The 14,262-nt window shown below is 44.4% G+C and overlaps 1 protein-coding gene across 6 annotated transcripts in view; it reads left to right on the forward strand.

Moving 5' to 3' along the window:
* The first annotated feature begins 5,935 nt into the window (after nt 1-5,935).
* ZNF516 (zinc finger protein 516) overlaps nt 5,936-14,262 on the forward strand; it is a 104,732-nt gene continuing 96,405 nt past the window's right edge. For 4 of the 6 annotated variants that reach the window (XM_071737020.1, XM_071737025.1, XM_071737024.1 and 1 more), the window contains exon 1: nt 5,936-6,115. The gene's annotated coding sequence lies outside the window, so the exon portion shown is untranslated. Of the gene's footprint in view, nt 6,116-6,175; nt 6,409-14,262 lie in introns of those variants that run through there. The other 2 variants (XM_071737021.1, XM_071737023.1) reach the window with 2 other exon arrangements.

Below are 14,262 nucleotides of genomic sequence, written 5' to 3' on the forward strand. Positions count from 1 at the left end.
GGGATGGATCTCAGTAGAGGTTGCATCTGTGCAGTGATGTAACAGAATCTGGGATTTAGACTTAAAAGGATCTATATTTATTAATTGCAAGTTCTTGTGTGTTTTCAGCAAAATAATATCTGAAGCTGGTTAAGTTTTTCTTTTTCTTCTGCTCGTCATTTCAGATCCACATCCTTGTGCTTACAGCATATTATGTTAGAGCCAAACAGAACAAACCTCCTCTTAAATATGCTACTTCTATTTTGTTGCTCATGATATTGATGGTTATTTTGACCTTTGCAGTTCTCTAATTGCTGAAGCCTTAAAATAGTACACATCAGGTAAAATATTCTCTTTTTGAAGTTCCTTTTTCCTCGCATGCCTGAGCTGAAAGACCATATAAACCAAGATTATTCAAACACTTAAACCACTGCACAGAATGTCAAGGGAAATTTTGTTAGCGAGAACAAGTGGCTGTTTTGTTCCACTTTTACTTTTGAGGTATTTTTCACTCAGCAGAAAATGATAGTGCATTGATACATTTGCTGTGCTGTTACAGAAATGGTTCAAAGCCTTCCTCCTCTCACTACCCTCCAGAAATTAACATTTGTGAAATGATCTTTTTTCCTGTATTCCTTTATTTCAAGTTTGCAAAGCGTCACCAAATAAAGCATCATTTTAGAGTAAGCAACCAGTCTCCCCAGTTGTACTGAGCAGTACATTTGCCATCTCATCAGAGGTCATTTTTATCTATTGTACCTCTTTTGTCTGGTCCAGTTAGAAAAGTGCACAAGCACTCCAGTACTATCAGTTATGCTTGGAGGAACATAAGAAGGGGGAGGGGGAGGGGAGGCGACACAAACTCAGAAATAGCCTATTTCTTTGCTTCAGGAGAGTGCAGCCCACCAACAGCCAGGTCCAGCCTGCCAGAAAATCAGTGTACTCCAGTATTATGATTGCTATAATGCATGAAAAACCCAGGCCACAGAAATATGCCCTCCCAAAGATCTCTTGGAAAAAAAAAAACAAAAAAACCCCACCACCAACAAAACAAAAAAAAGTGGCATCCTTATTGAGTTTGTCTTCCTTGAAATTAATTCTACATTGTGGCCTAGTTCTTTTTTATTTCTGAACCTATTATGGGCCACATCTGTGAAAGTCTGTATCAGCTATTCTGAAACCAGCTGCTGCTGAGATTCTTTCAGTTAAGCTGAAATTAAGAACAGGTTTGTGGGCTCCCTACCTGCTGTGGAGCCGTGATGTAGTTTATAAAATTACATATGGGTGAGAAAATCTGACTGCCAGGGCTGGAGAAGTTGGTACTATATAGAACATTTAGCATGAACTTAAAATAACTGTGTACGTTGAGGCTCTAGTTACTTTGCAATATTAACTTTCTCTGCTCTCTTCCTCAGAGTCTTTGTAAAAGTGATGTTGAATTATATGACGTAAAAAAATGTGGGTTTGAGAGGATCAAAGCACAAAAATCAAAATCAGGCTATATCCTAGCAACTGTGTTGACGTTAGTAGGGGCAAATATGAAAGACATTAGAGTTAAAAATGTTGTTTCTTCAAGAAAAGTCTCTGGATTATTTCTGCTGTAAGGAAAAGCTCATTATCATTGGAACTAGATGATCTTAAAGGTCCCTTCCAGCCCTGAAAATTCTATGATTATACACCACAAATAAGATGATGGAGACAAACACCGACAATCTTTTATCATTAAGCCAATTCCCTTAATATCGAGGGGACAACTTGTATGAGTAGAAGGTAAAGAGGGTATGACCACATCCTGACACCCCCTATAATTTCTCATCAGATATGCCCAAGTCACTTATTGTGGTTGTGTGTTAATAGGTTCTTCAGATCCTGAAAAATGTGCATCTCTCAGAATGGAAAATTATGTTCAAATCTGTCAGCTAAATTTATGCCTGGCTAAATTAACGGGGTGCAAGAGCTTGACCTCTATCCAGGAAGACTCAAAGCACGCTGGTGGGCAAAACTTTGCTGGGTCATAGTGGGCTTTCATAGTACAAACTTCGAAAGCAGCCTGACACGGCACAGCTATTGAGGCAGGATTAAGGAGAGACAGATTTTTGTGGTGCAGGAGAAGTCAGTGTATTTTATCCAAGAGTATATGCTTCTTATTGATTGAAACCGTTTTGGTTCGGAATGAAATCTGTGCCACCCGCACAAACTCTGAAAGTACACCCGTGTTAGAGTGGCCTATTTTAATTGCAGTCAGAAACTCTAGTTTCATGTTAGAAAGCATCACTGGGAACATTTCTGTGCAGTCGTCTGCAGATGTACAACCTTCTACAGCTGCCTGAACCTTCCAGTAACTTCTGCTCACAGTCTTTTAATTTCCAAATACACTGAGAAAAAGTATTTAAAAATATAAAGACTAGTATGAGATTATTGATTGTCACAATTTTTTTTTTTTAGTGACCCAGACACACTTTGAAAGCAAAGTGTCTGGTTTAGATTAAAATAGATATACACTGCTTTATTGGCAGAACTGGAGAACCAACAGAAGCTAAAGACTGTATTTAGAAAGGGTTGTTGAGAGGCAGATAAGATGCTAGTCTGAGTCCTGAGATGGCCAGAGAGATTCCTTAAGAAAAAAAAAAGAACCTCAAGACATCCAGGATTAGCATTATTTAGATACCTTCCCTAAATTACAGATACAAAAAATATTAATTGGCACAAAATCTGAGTAACTCCAAGCAACAAACAATGAAAGCTAAAGCAACTGACTCCTCTAGATTACATTTCACTGAATCTGTGTATGTGACATGTATACACACATACACACACAAATATATAGAAAATGTAATCCAAACTTGGCTTGTTTGCCTGCCTTGAAGTATTTATATATTCTTTTAGCTTTACTTTTAGAGTCATCCTTTTTTTCCTTGCTTTTCTGTGATGGTGTTTCTCAGGAACCTTTTCTTATCTAAACTTCCACCAATCATTCCTAAGGCTAAGTTATGCAGACAAGTCATTGCACAGATTTTCATCAAAATGCCATTTTCCCTAACTTGAGAAAGCCTGGCCCCAAATGCTGAACAAATAATTTATTAGACCATAGCAAAAGTAAATAAATGTTTTCCTGCTCCAAGTATTTCATTAGCCAGAATTATTATACATGCGAGTCTATAAATAGCAAAACACGTATTGAGCCATTAATATCCCTGACATTCTCATACAAAATACTGTAATTTAAAAAATTTGAAACGGGAGGACATCTCCTGGAAGATTTCTGGCAGAGATAAAATGGGTAAACAGTGCCTGCAAACAGATTAATCACCCATGGTAATGGTATGTTGCTAACGATTTGAAAATTAAGATTATCTTCTCTACCTGAAATTTCTAATGACGTTGATGACATTATGCAAATCAACTCTGCATTTTTTTTTTAAATCTATAAATTCTTACACTGCTCTAGTTTTGCTCTCAAAACCTAGAAGTGCTGGAATCAGCAGAAGAAATGTGAGAAAATCTCCTATTTAAAATTACATGGACAGAAGAACTCTGCTAGTGACTTTCCATGAAATTAATATACTGCTTGATTGTTTTTAAAGTCTCTGCATCTTCTGAATTTTTAATTGCCTTTCCATTAAGGTGGAATACCCTTCACTTACTAAGCTTGAGATGCGTTCTCCAGTCTTTTCACAGCCTCCCTCCCCCCTACCTCAGTATTTTCTTTTTTTTATGGGAACAAGGAGTGCAAGACTGGGCCAAATAGGATCAAATATGGAATATGTTAAGCATTTCAAGCGTTACTCTGTCGAGTACTACAGCAAGCTCAGTGTTGCGTATGCTCATGTTTTCCTGTCCATTGAAGGGAAGTTATACTGACTATGAGAGAAAAGGAGTAGGTCGTAAAAATCACATTTTTATGTAGAGGAGTTGGGAAATCTCATGCACCTTTCATTGCTCTGACTTGTCAATTTTCACCATATGGAAATTATTACCCTAATACTGTAGTTCTAAATACTGCCCAGGAATGCTGATTTATAATGGATTTCTTACTCTTTGTGTAAAGAAATGTTGAACTACTATATAAACTGTGATTAGAGAATCTACAGTCTTGTGTTGTAGGTGTGTGCCTGGGGTGAATTCTTCAAGCTCAGTTGGGGATGTGATGCCTGATCTGGTCCGCTCGCAGGTAAATCTGGCATCTGTGAACTCGGAATTCCCCCAAAACTCTGCAAGTCTGGAGTAACTGGGAACACAGTTTGGCCTGCAATTGAAAAAGTGTGCAGGAAAGATGCTGATGCATAAGGAACAAAATCCAGACATTCCAGATATACATTATTTACTACTGAGGCATTAAAAAGCAGTACCTTAATGTAATGAAGCTGCCTTTGAAGGACAGGCAAAGCGTATTTTTTTTAAAACCACGTCCTCTCTATACTTTGACCAGCTGCTATGCACGTCAAATAATTTTTTTTTTTCCTGTGAATTAGAACTAAATTTGATTGTCCCGAATACATCCCACTCAGGCATTCATGCTGAAAGCAGCAACAATTGTCAATGACCTTTAACACGCCTGCTATTCAAATTAGTGCAGATCATTAATCACACATAGCTTACATTTTATGATTCGTGTATCCTTCATTACCAACTTTCCCTCTCGCTCGCTGACCCCCCCCGCCCCCGCCCCTTTCCTTTATTCCGAGGGTTCTGGTAATAAGCACTGGAAAGGGCAGGATTTAAAGCCTCCCCCTACACACACTCCCCAGCCCCATTTTGTTTTCTTCTCTTTACCAGCGGTGCCGGAGCGGTTTGCGTCCCAAATGCTGGACGGGGCTGAAGGGAGGCAGGAACGGGGCTGGGTCGGGAAGGGGACAACTTTGGCGGGGGGTTCGGAACCGGGGTGATGATGGGAGGGGGGGTGAGGTGGGCTGTGAGCGGAGAGAGTAGGGGCTCCGCCGGACCGGGGAGTCGAGGTAACACCGACCCTCCGTCAAAACTCCTCCGTGTCAATTCTACGTCATCGCACATTAGGAGACAAAGAAAGAAAGAAAGGAGGAAAAAAAAAAAAAAAAAAAAAAAAAAAAAAAAAAAAAAAGCCTCCACACCCTTGATGTCTAGTACCGAGCTTTAGCAGATTAAATTAGGCTTCCCAGCCATAGACTAAACATACTCCCCTCGCCTATGGCACACATATTTGGCGTGATTAAACTGGGCTTCGCAAACACGCAGAAAAACAAGAATTAAACTTTTCAGCCATAGGAGTGGTGGTGGTGGTGGATTGTTAGTAGGGTTTTTTTGTTTGTTTGTTTTGGATTTTTTGGGGGTTTTTGTGTTTTGTTTTTTGGTTTTTTTTTTTTTTTTTTTTTTGTAAAAAAGCCATATGGCAGATTGATTTGTTCGGAGGTCTTTCAACTTCCCCAGCGTGGCTGTTGAACAGTATTCCTCTTTGATCTTGATTGAGGACTTTAATGTTGTTGTTTCTGCGCATTTCAATAGATCCATAAATATTTTACCAGTGGAATTCGCTTCCCCCCCACCCAAAAAAAAAAAAAAAAAAAGAGCAGAGGCGGGATGAAAAGTTTCTAACAGAAATGCATCTGGGGCAACTCCAGCCCGCACCTTTCGCAGCGGAGGTACGTGGGAACCGGAGCCGCACTAGCGCGACTCCGCGCCCGCACAACGCGGCGCCCAGGCTGCCCACCCGCCCACCCCCCCCCACCTTTACTCCCGCAGCGCCCGTCTGGCGGTGTCGGGGCCCCGGGGTGGCGGCACCCCCGCGCCCCAACTTTGTCCGGGGCGGAGACAATAGTGGGGGGGCGTGCGGGCTCCTTCCTCACCGGCCAGACCATTGCGGCCGCCCGGGGGGGACAGGGGGACAGGGACGGGCGGACGGACGCGCGGTAGCGGCGGCGGCAGCGGCGGGCGGGGCGCGGCGGCGGGCGCGGGCGCGGTGCGCGGGCGCGGCGGCCGGCGGGGGCGGTGCACGGGCGCGGGGCGCGGCGGGGGCCGGCGGGGGCCGCCCCCGCCCGCGCCAGTGGAGCCGCTCGGCGGATCATGTGCAGCCGCCGCTCGCATGCGGCGCAGGGCTTCGCTTTCGGGGCGGCGGGTGGCTCCGAGACCCCTTCCCCAAACCCTGCCGACGGCAGCGGAGGAGGTGAGGGGCGGCCGGGGCAGGGGAAGGAAGGAAAGAAGGGGAGGGGTGTTTGTGGGGTGTGTGTATGTGTGTGGGTGCTGCGCCCCGGGGGTCCTCGGGCTGCGCCTCTGGGGGAAAGAAAAAACCTAACGCAAAACAACAGAAAACAACAACAACAAAAAAATACGAAACAAACTTCGCTCCTCCCCTCTCTCCCCCCTCCCCTCCCTCCCCTTGGGTAAGGAGATTGTCCCCTTGGGTCACCGGAGCGGCTGCAGAATGGTAACTTTGCGCTGTTTGGGGAGAAGGAGGAGGTCGGTTTTGCTGCAGTGGTGGGGTGGGGGGGCTTGCGTGCGCTGGGAGCCTTTTGGCTTTGTACGCTGTCAGGGGCGGCAGAGGGGGGGGGGGACGGGGCGACACAGCGATATTAATCCATTAAGAAACAAAGAACAAACTGCCTCACTTTAAAGGAAAATGCTTCGGCTGGTGAAGGTGGGCGATGGGTCTATGAGCCCCGAGTAGCCACTTAAATTATTAAATGGGTTCTGCTCTCCCCCCCTTTGCTGATAGTATTGATTCGGCATGCGGGAGAAATGCCCGATGTGTGTGCACACCCCCCCCCCCCCCTTTGTTTTTTAGCTACTCTTCGCTACGTTGCGAGTCGATAGCTGCATGATCCCCGTTACAGAAGTACACAGTTTATCAAAGGAAGTTGGGGGTGGGCGGGCAGAGAAAACAATTATTCACGTATAGACAGCCAGAAGGACAATGTCTCCGTAGCGATTATTTCCAGAAGAGGAAAATAGCCCATTGGATGCGGGTGGGGTGGGGAGTGAGGCATGGAGTTTAATCTATGTGTTTAAAAGAAAAAGAAAAAAAAAAAAAAAAAAAAAGGTGTGTGTGTGTGCAGAGGAGGGAGTGAAGGAGAGAGAAAAAGAAGAATAGAAATAATGCAGTTCCAGACATTTTGTGCTATAAAAGCTTTCCTCCTCCTCTTCCCTCCCTCCTTCCTTCCCCCCCCCCCCCCCTCCCCGGACTATCCTCGGTGATAATTAGCATAGCGCCTGGTCGCGATTCTAATGCGAATTAAGGACTTGGGCGAGTTGAGGAAAGTTTGGATGGGTAAACTTTGCTATAAGGGAGGAAGGTGGGGTGTTAAAATAGGCAGGACGTGTGGGGAGGCGTGTGGAGCGTGACAGCCGGCCGTTGTTTTTCCCCTCAAACCAGCTAACCTCTGCAATTAACTGCTGGAGACAAACCCTGTGTTTCTTTAAGCCGAAAAGTGCCGGTTTGGAGTCAGTACCATTTATTAGGAGCGTTAATAAGCTCTCAGCAGCAGACAAGGATCTTCTGGGGAATGCGCATTGTGTGTGCCCACAGCTTATCCTTTACACTACCCCTATAGATATACGGAGGCGCTCGGGCAATGGGCGTGCAAATATAATTTTGCTCGGACTACTTTCTGAACATTAATTCTGGTCTTTATTTAATCCAGATGCAGTGTTTCCCCCCCCCCCCCCCCCCCCCATTTGCTGCTTTATTGTTGGCTTACATTTTCTGAAAAGGAGACTGGTGTAACCTGTGGAATTTGAAATGCAAATAAAAGCCTGTGGGAGTTGAGGCAGAACAAATCAGCATTTATAAAGTGAAAAAGATTTAATGTCTTTGAAACCATTGCGAGATTTTTTTTTTTTTTTAATAAGAAATGAATCATGACGTCAAGTCGTTTGGGAAAGAATTTTTTTTTTCTTTTTTTTGTCTGAAACGCGGGTATGCGAAGTGCTTACAGGAAAAACAGATTACAAGATTAACATCTGTTAACATGATCGTTTATCTCCAGCCAAAAATAGGTCAGTCCTTTCTTAAGGAAACACGATTGCTGGGCGCATGATTAAATAATGAAATTAGGCTGATGAGTTCATACATTAGACGCTGTGCCGGCGTGCTTTAAGATCCGACCTGTGACAAAAATTCGTGATTCGGGGACCGCCGGAGAGCGGTGCGAGGTCAAAGTCCCATTTTGGGAAGAGGCGCGACTCTCGCCTCTTCCTCCTCCCGCTCCGCATCATTCCCTGCCCACCCCCCGCCTCGCACCCAGGCCGCCGGCAGCGTCTCCCCGGCCGGGCTGCCGAACTCTTTCCGTGCGGGCGGAGAAGTTTCCTCTGCGAGGAGGGGCGCGGGGGGTGCCAGGGATGGCGGTGGTGGAGGGGACCGGGTACGGAGGGACGCTCCGCCGAACTCCGGCCCGCCCGCGGTCCCCGCCCCGCCGGGGCGGCCCCAACTCTCGGCCCCGCCCCCCGCCACCGCCCGTCCCCGCTCGGCTCAGCCCCGGGGTTCGGGGCGAGGTGAGGTGGGACGCGGAGCCGGGAGGAGCCGCCGGGCCGGGCCGGGTTGGGTTTTTGCCTTTAGCCGTCCCCGGCGCTTTGCGCATCCTCCGCTCGGCCTCGTCACTGGTAGCCCCTCGCAGTGGCGGGGTTGGGTGGGCTGGGCTGGTTTTGGAAGTGGATGCAAAACTGCCCTTAGGAAAAACATCCTCGGGCACAGCGGTACCTTCAAGATATACAAATATTTATTTATTTATTTATTTATTGTTATTCAGTGATTTTTAAAGAAGGATCGCAGCTCTTCAGAATGATGGGCTGGCTGCTCTGGGCTGGCTCCTCGGCGTGTGGGAAGGGGGATGTGTGTGTGTCGGGGGGGAAGAGGACCCAGGAAGCCTACCCGGCAAAGGGCCGCTGTGTTTTGGCCCTGTGCCATGGACTTTATTTCATGCTTGCTGCACTAAATGAGTTAACAGCCAAAGGGTTTTTCATTAACTCGACTTGGCAACCGTGTGTTTGGTTGGCTTCCCCACCCCCACTGCACCCCCCCCCCCAAAAAAAAAAAGAAAAAAAAAAAAGCATAATTTTAAGTAGAAGCAGCATAGCAAAATGTACGTTGACTTTGGGTGGTTTTGAGTTCTCTGTTTTTCAAGCTCTTCTGTCAGGTTTCCTTTGTGCCCCTCTCGCCAGGCACGGTGTGTGTGTGGGTTGGTAGCTGAGAGCTTTAATTTTTCAGGATGTGCCTGTCTTGATTTTTGACCCATCCTTTCTTGTGGAGTGTCCTAGAGGGGACCGAGCAGGAGGATGCTGACCCCGAGGGAGAGCAGTGATCAGCACCTGCTTCCCCCTTGTGTCCCCGTGGGAGGTGTGTGGGATGGGGCCAAGGGGCACGTGTGTATGTGCATGCTGGGGGGCATTGCTCTTCCATGCAGGTGGATGTGGGGCTGGGAGGGGTGTTGCATGCAGAACCAGGTGTGTGGGTGTGTGTGCATTCACGTGTTGCATTGCTGCATGGTGGCCAGATGCATGTGCCTTGCAGTTCCTGCAAGTGGGGGGAGTGGGTACACATGTGCACTGGGTGGGAACTGCATGCGTGCAGGTGTGTGAGTGCACATGGTGAAGGGGAGGGTGCTGCATTGAGGCAGGTGCATGTGTGTGTGGTGGTGGTGGGTCCCATGGGTGGGCACAGGGGACTGTGGCACTCTGCCAGCTTCTCCAGTGGGAACCTCTGCTTTTGCCCCCGAGGCTGGCTGCTGCTAGGCTGGCCAAAAATAACTGTATTGCAAAAGGTGTTGGGTATTCTGGAGGGAAAGCAGCACCAGAGTGGAGTGATGATGATGTGAGCAAAGTTTTCATCAAGGTGGGGAGTATTATAGGAGTTTTGCACCTGTAGTTTTGTCCTCAGTGGCTGGCTGGGGCAAGACTTCATGAGTGCTGCAGCTTCGTCTTTTTATCAGTGTGTCCTTCAGCCCCTTCACAGCAAACCTGTGGCTGGCCTGGCTGGCCTCTCTGTATACCCTGTCTTGTGAGAAGGGGTGTCTGTGTTGTTATTTTGGAGCTTTCCCTCTGGTGAAACTGGAAGCTGAAGTTGTGTAGGAGCACACGTGGTGTAATAAGTATTAAGGTGCAGTTAGTCCAGGAGACATCCTTATTTTCACAAGAGTGACTGCTGTAACCTTATTGAATAAGCTCTGTACAATTAAGTGATTGGTGTGGAGCTTTGTATTACTGGCATAGCATGCACCTTTGGTAGCTCCTAATGTAAAATATTTTTAGATATCTATAAAAATTGTTGCCTGGGGTTTGTTTTCAAGCCTTTAGTTCCTAATAAACAGAGTGATGTTGAAGTGACATCTAGTTAGTATTATGTGGTCTATGTGAACAACAGGGCATTATAACCCTGCTCTGAATGGTTAGTTTAATATGCAGATAGTGATTACAAAAGAAAAACAGAAAAAAAAAACCCCAAACCAACCCACGTCAGTGAGAATAACATTGTCTTAAGGAACAATCCAAAGCAAGTTTAGGAAGGAGAGTGGTATTTGGTGGCACTGCTCCTATCTGGGCTCCACACAACCTTCTCAATTACTGTATGTATAAACAATATGTATAAAGAGCTCCATACAATCTGTTGCTGAATGTGAACCCCTGCTTCTCTGCATTGTAGAAAAGAAAACAGTTTACATCACTAAGGTGAAATCTACCTATTGTTATTTGCAAGTGACCTTGGTAACAGCATAGCTGGCTGGAATGGAGCAACAGCAATGACATTCAACTTTTGTAGATTAAAGTTTTCCTGTGACAGTGACTAATGTCTTTGCTTTAAAAATGAGGTCTGTTGTATGTTTTCATATGTGATCACAGTATCGTGCTGTCATCAGGATTTAGTAATAGCAATTATCAGTACAGAAGTACTCATTGGAAGGAATGAATATGATTGTGCAATCATTCTGAATCTCTGTATATTCAGCTGCCCCTCTTAAATGCAGCCATTCCTCATTTTTGCAGGCAAAGATGTTTGTGTTTTAACACTTCACAGATCTGTTTTAGAAGCAGGGACCTTGGCTTAAATTGACTGAAAAATGAGTAGCCTTTGAAATGCACCTTGCTGTGGGCGATTCTGTAGTGGGTACCAGAGGGGGCAACCTGGCAGAGTGTCATCTGATGAATGATACAGTCGCCAGCTCCTGGAAACTTTGGGCCAGTCTATTAGATTTTTTTAAGGCCTTCATGCACAGATCTCTTCAATAGAGTTGTCTATAGGGATCTGTGATCTTAACTGGTGAGTTTTATGCTGAGGTCCCATCTGCTGGGAAGGGTCTGTATTAAATGTTGAAAGACCTTGCTTTTGTGAAGATTTGAATTCATGCTTAGCTAGGTTCTTCCAGGACTTTTTTTGAGATAACATACAGTGTGCAAAATGAGCCAAGGCATAAGCTTTTGTGAGACCAGCAATGAAGTCTGTAAATGTGTACACAAACTGGAAAACTGGGTTTGAGTATATCGTTTCTTGAAGTCATCAAAATTGAAAGCTGAACTACAAAGTGATTGCATTTTGCAGGAAGTAACTTGTATGAGCTTGCAAATTTTGCAAGTAAAAATGTGCCTGTTTAAGTTTTTGAGACACAAGTATGAATTTGTAGATACATACCTCTTCAGCCTGGTTGGGGATTGGATTTCTGTGCAGAAAGGGGAAGTGGACTACTACTGGTATTAATTGTTTTGTAGTGTTCCTCAGTTGGATAAGAACATGTACAGCCATCCTATAGATTGTCTTGTTGCTTGTAAGCCCAGTTCTGTCCCCCTATCATGCATGCTTGCCATTCCCATTGACTACTGGAAGTTGCGTGAGGGTGTTTCTGGGTAGAATTGCAGCTTCTCCAAGTGAATAGCAGAGCCCCAAATCCTTAAAAATACTGACAGTTAATCAGCTAATACTTACTACACTGCTGTTTGGGTTTTTTCCCTTTAATTTTTTCTGTAGCTGTAAACTTAATCCAGATAATTAATCACTGCATGGCAAAATAATAATAAAAAAAAAGCCCAACCAAAACAAAACAGAAAAAAAGTCACATTAATTTGGGTAGATATCTGCAATATAAATATTTGAACCTTGGAGCAACATTGCTTTTTCAAAGCAGACATTTTACATGCTGCAAATATTTATATATTTCAGTGGTAGGATAAAGCTGTTCTGACTCAGTCACTGAAGGCAAAATTCTGTTGCTTTTTTTTTTTTTTTTTTTTTTTTTTTAATTCAGTTACCCGCTGTAGCTGCACTGCATATTAAGTCTCTGGGCGTCATCAGTACAGTCCTTGGGAGTTAGAACGACTTAACAGATAACAACATCTCTTGATTGTCATGTCTAGATTAAAAGTAAATGAGATTTCCTTTCCTTTTCCAGTAGGAGCAATTCTAGTAAATATTACGTTTGTGAGCCCGCATTAAAGCTTGCTGGTGGATTATGGGCCAGGTAGTTAACATTGCCGTGGCTTTCATTAGGATGATGACTTCATTGCAAATGTTTACTTTCATTACCTAACTGTTAGTCAGCAAATGTTGGGTCTCTTGATCTGCTGAACCTGCTTGGCTATTTGAAGCCAAGGAGCTCTGGGGGTTGTTTAGGTTTTTTTTGTGTGTTTGGGTTTTGGTTGTTTTTTTTTTTTGATTCTGTGATTACTCAAGGTCAGTTACTCATTTTTTGATGTTGTTTATGTCTTGGTTATGTGTAGAGGAGGCACATCAGCGTTATTGCACGCTTGGTGTTAGCAGTTTCTCCTTGCATTCCTGAAACTGTGTTACGGCAACACCACTTATGCAAATGGACTCGGGGCATTAAGAATATTTTCCGAGGTTAAAGCAATCGGTGCATGGATGGACAATACCCACAACTTTCTAAGTTGCTGCTGAACTGTTTGTTGCCTCTTAGGTTCTAGCAGGCGTTTTATAGCATTGGTGCTGGGATGCTGTAGGATGGATGATTTGTTTGTTTACCACTCCCTAATTGTACCTTGCACATGGTGCCTGTTGCAGGGACACTGGGACAGAGTCATCTGTTCATGGAAACACTGGTCTGAACAGTTTTGAGTCTCACATCGTGGAGGAAGAGAGGGTTTTGCCTCTGGATTCAAAACCGCTTATGTTCTAATGACTACTTAAAATCCATTTGTGCTAACTTTTCATTACACTGATTGCTTACGGAGAAGAACTTAAATTGTATCAGCAGGACATTGCATAGCTTAACACTTGTTCAAGAAAATCCACGTTTCATTATGGGCTGTTACAGAAGCCAGAGGCCAGGCACTGCCATTGTACAGTTGTCATAAACCCACGGTAACTTTAGTAGAGTGGCTCTGAATTTACAGGGCTGTGTGGGGGGATGAATTTAGCACACAGCACTTAGCTCCTAATTAAAGCTTATAGTATTACATCCGTAATCAGGGCACTCTTAGAATCTCTAAGAAATTACTTGTTTCTTTGTCTGCCCATCTCCCTTTGCTTTCTTGCCATCTTGCTGTATGGCACTGGGAGCTTGCTTCTCCATGTTGGGGCTGTCATATTTATGTCCCAAAGGAAATGTTTTCCAGCAGTGCACTCCAAATTGCAAAGTAGAATGATTTTGTGGCTCCCCAAATCTTTAACGCCAGTTTCTAAAACAATCTAGCTTTTAATCTTCTTTTCAAAGTAAAACAAGCTACAAAGGGTATATAATTACAATTTGTAGCTATATTTAGACTCCTGACTTGTTTCATTTATACTATAATGATAAAAAAAAAAAAACCAACTCAGCACAGAGGCTAGACAGACAATTTTCAAACCAACAGCATCCGGTCCAGCTACCCTGCGTGTGTTTCATACGTGTTTGCTTTGGTCCTTTTCTAAATTTTTGTCTTTTTTGGCTGGGAGTGTACCAAAACTGTATGTTTCACTACATGACTGGCGGGGTGCAGAGAAAACGAGAGCTCTATCGGGCAGGTCCTGTTGGGAGTGTTTGCTGAAAATCGGATCATATGTCAGTGAGTGTTAACGTATTGCACGCACACACACGCATGCTTTGCTTTTCTGGCAGGTAAAATAAAGGAAGAACGGTGAGTTGGCTTGTCAGTATTTTTATATTGCATGGAAAGGCTCAGGGCTTATCACAGGGATAAAGCTGACTTAATAGTAATTTTTCCTTGTCTTTCTGAAAAAAGATGGTGAGGAGGGAAGTGGGTTAGTTCTCTGCAAAGAGAGAGAGACGGGTGGCAATTGAGGTGTTTTAGTCACAATTGTAGCCTCATTTTAAAATAATCACATTTGTTTATTTTAAAATACATTTGGGAGAGAAATTAGCCACGTTCTTTGTT

The sequence above is a fragment of the Heliangelus exortis genome, chromosome 2 (assembly GCF_036169615.1).
Source record: "Heliangelus exortis chromosome 2, bHelExo1.hap1, whole genome shotgun sequence".
Taxonomy (NCBI): Eukaryota; Metazoa; Chordata; class Aves; order Apodiformes; family Trochilidae; genus Heliangelus; species Heliangelus exortis.